The sequence below is a fragment of the Suricata suricatta genome, chromosome 12 (assembly GCF_006229205.1).
Source record: "Suricata suricatta isolate VVHF042 chromosome 12, meerkat_22Aug2017_6uvM2_HiC, whole genome shotgun sequence".
Lineage (NCBI taxonomy): Eukaryota > Metazoa > Chordata > Mammalia > Carnivora > Herpestidae > Suricata > Suricata suricatta.
In genome coordinates, this window is record NC_043711.1 from 15,842,133 (window position 1) to 15,848,762 (window position 6,630).

The window sequence follows — 6,630 nt, forward strand, 5'->3', positions numbered from 1 at the left end:
CCTCTTGGCTCTCAGGTCCTGCCACTGCTCTACAACATCTTCTTGCTCCCACTTGCACTTCCTCAGGCTACTGGGAAAGTTTTCCTGGAACACTTGTGGCCACTTGGTCTCTTCCCCAAGAGCTGAAGGTCACTGTATTGGTGACTAAAGACAAGTGACATGCTTTTCCCAGCAGCAGGCAACCATAGGGGCCATGGATAGTGCCAGGGACTGGGTACAAGTGAGTCCAAGTGAGTACAGGCCCAGGTGGTTCTTAACCACCATTTCCTGGTCACCGGGGAAGTGACACCTTGTCGGGAAAGCAGCAGCAAGATGCAAGATGGATGCCAGAGGGCCACTATGAGGCTATACAGGCAGAAGATGACTTGTGGAATGAGGAAGTGATTGGCAAGAAGATGGGGACCTGGTAGATGAAACAGAACCTGATGGCTATTTGGAAATGGAGGAAAGAGTCAGGGAAGTAAGCAATTTCCAGGATATTTGGAAATATTTTGGCTTGAGGTTGCTCCCATGAAATAAGCTGACCAAAAAATCAGACACTTTCAGAGTTGAATGGTTCCCTTGATACCATTTTAAAAATGGAGTCTCTGAGCACAGAAGGGGCACGTGGCGTTCCCAGACCTGCCGGGTAGGGTGAGGTGGCCTCTGGCCTCCTGACCTCTTGCGCTTGGTGGAGAGAGGAGAGTGGGAAGAGGCAGGGTTCTCTTCAGTCGAAGACATCTTCACAGAGCATTTGTTCTGGGCCCTTGTCAAGTGCTGTAGGTCATCAACACACACCAGACTTGACCCCTGCCCCCAAGGACAACAGACAAGAGAGGCACTGGAGCAGCTCTGGAGGAGGCCAGGAAAGCCCTCCCCCTCCCCGACCCTGGCATCTTCCAGCAACCTCCACGAGATGGGCCTGGTTAGAAGCAAGTGGCTGAGGGAGAGGTTCTAGGGACCAGGAATTGTGGGGCCTTGCGGGCTACTGGAAGAATTTTTGCATTCACCCTGGGGAAGGGAGGAGCCATTGGGGGAACTTAAAAGAGACTAAGAAGAAGGGGCAGGAGGGGAGCAGACAGACAATTGTGGGGGCTTAGCAACAATCCATGAGAGAGACATGACAGCTTGGCCTGGGTGCAGCGGTGGGGAAGTAGTGGCATGGGTTGAATTCTAGATGTGCTCTAAAGGTGGGCAATTCGGGGTTTGCTTACGTGACCGGGGCTGTGGGGGTGTGAGCAACAGGAGAGAGGGGTCCTGTGAGAGTACCTGGCCAGAGGAGCTACAAGAATGGATTCGCATTGCTGAGAATGGGAAGACTGGAGAAAGCAGTCAGGAGTGGTAGACCAGAAGTTCCATTCTGCACGCCGTCAGTAGGATGGACCCTCAGACCCCCAGGTGGGTGGTGATGGAAAAAGCCCCTGACACACTCCCACCCAGAGTGGCTCTGGCCCTATAGGAGTCAAAGGCAGAAGTCTGGCACTGTATTTAAAATTCATTTTGGAGCATGGGTCCATTTTCTCCCCCAGGATAATGCTGATGTCTAGTGACGCAAAATACCATTTCTAGCCCCAGGGCTCAGGAAATACTGTGCATCACGGCCATGGGTCGTTCTCACGTGCTGGGAGGCTGGGGCTCCGCGGTATTCCTGACCCCTCCCTCAAGCCCTACTCTGATCTCTGTGCCCCCCGCCCCTCCTGTGTCTACGGCAGTGGGGCACAGACAAGCTCCCAATCCAGCCTTTGGCTCATCTCACTGTGTCATGGACATTGGTTCCTTCCTTGCATAGGAACACAGGAGGAGGCTGAAGCTTTTCTGTGGACGGTCCCATCAAATGCAGAGCCTGCATCTTCTGGTTTCACGTCTAAAGCTCATTCGTCATTGATAGTTGACCTCACCATGGCCTCTGCATGAAAGAAAGAGCAGGAAATGTCCACCGCGGCTGCGAGAACAACAGGCACATTCATAAGGCTCAAGGGCTTGTGTGCATTTGGGGACAATGTTTATTCATTATTTATGGGCCACTCGGTGCTGCCCACAGATGTCAGGGCACAAAATAATTTATTGAGGTTGGCACTGAGCAGTGATACATAAGACGTGAGCATTGAACCCGCAAGAGAAACCTTGCGAAGGCACCAGTTTCCTCAAGCTAGGCTCCTGCCCCAGGCACAGCCCAGTTCAGGCTTCCTTCCAGGTGGGCGGTGCGGCTGATGCATGAAGGACAAGAGACCTGGGCAGCAGGGACGCATCCACCAGTGCAAGTGCCCCCAGCTCGCCTCCCCCAGCTCTTGCTTATGGGAGAACACCCACCACCTGTCCCCAGTGCTCCTGTGCTGTCCTCGCCCTGCGCCTGGTGCCTCTGCTGCCCACTGGAACCTTCGGGGCCATCGAGCGCAGCCCTCCCCGGAAAGCCGAGTGGCCATGCCTGCAATCCCACTTCCAACAGTAGCCCCTACGGAAGTAGTATTTGCTTATGGAATCTTTTGCCAATAATTATCAAACAGCCCTAGGTCAGCTTGTTTGCTCCGCCCTAGCCTTAGTTTCTAGGAAACTGCGGGTCCTGAGATAAGAGTACAAAGTACAGCTGAATTTTGTTGTCAAAAGCCCACCAACAGACCCAGAAATTGCCCTAACCGCTTGGAGAAGGGTTTGGCAGGCAGGACACGCCCTCTGCTCAGGCTGAGCGGGGCTTCACCTTAACTGCTGCTATCTGGGAGCTAATATTTTTGTTTGTGTTAAAATCTAACAACGAAAGAGAAACAGCATTGAACGTCACTCATTCATCAGTGATGGGAACAGCTGACTTCTCTCCTGAATCAGATCATAGTTTTCCGAAACTGGAGAAATACAGCTTCAATTTTTCTGTGCCATTTACAAGGTCACCACTGCAGAGGTGGCACCCTCCTGCGCTTAAGCGGCATTATCAACATTTTCTCTGTCACTTCCCTTAGTCTAACTCTAGGCCATCCACCAAACAATACGTCTAAGCCTTGATCGGTAACATTTGCCCGATTTCCAAGGTGTAAAGCCTCCCCAGTGGCTGATTTCTTGTCCCGAACATGGATGGTTACCACTGAATTGGCGTCTGGAAAGAGATAAGTAACGTCACAGTATACGGCACAGATAGAACGGGCATGAGCAACCTCAGGAGCCCCAGGAATGCAAGGGAAGGAAGGTGAGAATGGGGCAAAATCTGGCAAATTCCTGACAGTCTACCAGCAGGCTCTCATGAGCTGGGGCGGGGGGCGGGGGGGACACAGGTCCGACCCAGCACCGTCTATGTGCACGGAGCTACTCTCCCAGGGCTACGCCAGACAGAAACGAGCTTGCGGTTGCACCAAAAGCATCACAGGAGTGTGAGCGTGCATCAGAGCATCCCCCCAACATCCAACGTGTCTGTGAGTGATAGATAGACCAATGACACATACACGGTAAATAAATAAGCAAAATAAATAATAATACCATAAACTAAGCCAGGAAGATGAGCCCGTGGCTGCCACCTGCCACAGCACAGCCGAATCCCACAAACACAGAGCTGAGCAAAGAGAGGGGACACAAAGGAGCACTGTCGCCTGACTGCAGTTCTACCAGGCTCAAGATCGGGTCATTCAGCCTTTGATGTCACAAGATAGAAGAATGGTGGGGGCGCCTGGGTGGCTCAGTCAGTTAAGCAGCCAACTTCAGCTCATGTCATGATCTCGTGGTTTGTGAGTTCAAGCCCTGCATGGGGCTCTGTGCTGACAGCTCTCAACCTGGAGCCTGCTTAGGATTCTGTGTCTCCCTCTCTCTGCCCTTCCCCTGTGCATGCTCTGTCTCTGTCTCTCTCTCTCAAAAAATAAATAAACATTTTTTAAAAAGAAATCTAAGGGCACCTGGGTGGCTCAGTCGGTTAAGCAGCCAACTTCAGCTCACGTTGTGATCTCATGGTTTGTGAGTTCAAGCCCTGCATCAGGCTCTGTGCTGACAACTCAGAGCCTGGAGCCTGCTTCAGATTCTGTGTTACCCCTCTCTGCCCTGCCTCCACTAACTCTCTCTCTCTCTCTCTCTCTCTCAAAAATAAATATTAAGAAAAAAGAAGAGTGGTGACTTTGCAGGAAAGTAATTGATGGGGGCAGAGGTGGCCTTTGGGGTACTGGTAACACGGGGTACTTGGGTGGTGATCACGTGAAGGGATTCATGTTGTGATCACTCATCTAGCTGTACAAATATTAATGATGCACTTTTCTAGACATTGTTATACATAAATAAAAGCTTATTTTTTTTAATTTTTTAAAATGTTTTTTATTTATTTTTGAGAGACGGAGAGAAAGAGAGTGCGAGCAGGGGAGGCTCAGAGAGACAGGGAGGTACAATATCCGAAGCAGGCTCCAGGCTCTGAGCTGCCAGCACAGAGCCTGATGCGGGGCTCGAACCCACGAACTGTGAGATCATGACCCGAGCTGAAGCCAGATGCGTAACTGACTGAGCCACCCAGGCACTTATTTTTAAAAGCCGCCAGGGTGAAGGCATATACGTGGCTGCAAGCCCGGGCGCAGCCTCCTTGGCGCCCCCACAGATGCTGCCCTGCTCCAGATGAGTCAGAAATGCTCCTCCAAGGGCCCTCTGGAGACGGCAGAGCCAAGCTTTTCCTGAAAAATGCCCCCTCCCTCCAATGTCAGTGCCTGAAGAGAGAAGGGAGGGGTGGGAGAAAGTGAGGAGAAATATTTGTAGATGCACAGAAGTTACGGTTGCCCAAGTCACAGTGGGATGGGTGCTTGAGCTGGGCCATGGGCTCTGGGGAAGGGAGGGAGGAAGGGAAGGAAGAAGGAATGAACATAGGAAGGAAGGAAGGAAGAAGGGAGGGAGGGAAGGGAAGAAGGAAGGAGGAAGGAAGAAGGAAGGAAGGAGCGAAGGAAAGAGAGAGAGGGAGAAGAACAAAGCTATTCGGCAGACCCTGGCGAACTCCTGAGTGCAGCGCTGGGCACTGTTCTGGACACTGTGTGGACACTACTCGTTGGATCCTCGGCTGCCCCTGTGTGGTAGATCCTGCCATCACTCTGCCCATCTCACAGGTGAGGAGGTTGAGGCTTGGGAATGAGGTGAAGCTGAAATGTCCCCCAGGCAACTGCAAGACCATACCCCACCCCTACTCCCCTAGAAAACTGAATGTCCCTGCTGGGAAGGGAGTGCCAAGAAGGGCCCGAAATGTTATGCCCCAGAATGTTCTGCCAATGTCCGCCTTCCTCCCACAATGGCACTGAGCTCTAATGATCTGGGGCCTCCAGCATATTGTTGTTGATCAAAATTAACTGTGGTCAATGAAGCAGGGACTTCAAAGAAGCCCTCGGGAGGAATAAGGAAACATCGAGTCAAATGTCCCCAGCTGGTGCTGACACCTGTTCCCAGTCAGGGCTGATCCCTGAAGGCACAATCTCATCTCACATCCCCACCCCAGCCCACCTCCTGGGGCAGGGCAAGAGCTGCACCTTAGGGCAGAGAGGACAAGCCTTCCACACACTTGGAGGCTGCTGAGTGGGCTCCAGACTGGACAGAGTCACCATGACCTCTGAGTCTGTCTCCGGAGGCCATGCTTTCTCCCAGGCCAGCCTCCTGCTCTCCTGAGCCCCAGCCAACTCCAGGAGGAGCGTGCCTTCCTCCTTTCATTGTTGACTCAGTTCTGAGTCAGGTCAGACCTCAATCTGGGCCCCCGCGGGAGTTTCAGGGAGCAGGGAAGACGGAAGCTCCAGGGTACAAGCTGGCTGAGCCAGAGGCATGGGCTCAGAAGGTGATGACAAGTTGGGCAGGGCTGCAGACTTTGTTCTCCCAGGCTCCAGGGTCCCACGGTGCTCTGGGCCCCGACTGGCCCACCCTGCCCTGGGCTTCCTGCTGGGGAGCAGGAATGAGCAGGAATGGGATGCTGGGGCAAGGAAAGAGACCTGGTGGGAAAGAGGGAGTTCTTCCATGCAGGATGGGCACCCACAGTCCTGTGACAGCCGCTGGTGGCTATGGAGGACCGTTGCCTGCTTTGTGTCAATCACAGAGACACTGAGGTCACAGGCGAGGCTGTGGGGGGGCTTCCAAGGACCCAACACGGCTCCTAGGGAGAGTCACTGGGCCTTCTAGAGAAGAGGTCGTAGGCAGTGCCCACAGCCTAGAAGGCTGTCCAGCCACTCCCTTCCTCTGATTTTACAGACACCCCCCCTTACTGGCTGGCTCCTTCATGCCCATGGGTGTTGGCAGTCACACCCTTAAACTGGTTATTCAAACATCTTCTTCCTCAAAAGGTGAGAGTTCATAGCAGTAAAGCTGGGAGTTTGTTGCGCATTAATTGTGGCCACTATTGGCTAGGAGTAGAAACAAAGGGTCGGTCAGGTTGGCTGTTGACCCAACCCTTTGTTTCGGGGGCCGGGGTCAAGGTGTGTGCTGTGGCCACTGGGTAAGGACCTTACCTTCTGACTGCGTGGGAGGGGGGGTTCAGGTCCACACTGCGGGCTCTTTTCTCGGAGGAGGAGGAAGCTGGGAGGCGTGGGCATGACACACGCCAGGTCAGCCACCCTCCATGACGGCCACTCTCCACGCAAAGGCTCAGGAAGGAACTCAGAAGAGAAGGTGTCCCAGAGAACCATCGGACAGCTCTGGAGGGCATCTGTGGCCCCGGGGGGCGGGGGGGGG

At 53.4% G+C, this 6,630-nt stretch overlaps 1 long non-coding RNA gene across 1 annotated transcript; it reads right to left on the reverse strand.

Moving 5' to 3' along the window:
• Positions 1 to 553: 553 nt before the first annotated feature.
• Positions 554 to 1,337, reverse strand: LOC115272977. The gene is made up of 2 exons (XR_003900583.1): positions 1,249 to 1,337; positions 554 to 789 (listed from the first exon to the last, which is right to left on the reverse strand). It is a non-coding gene; the product is annotated as an uncharacterized LOC115272977 (long non-coding RNA).
• Positions 1,338 to 6,630: the final 5,293 nt, after the last annotated feature.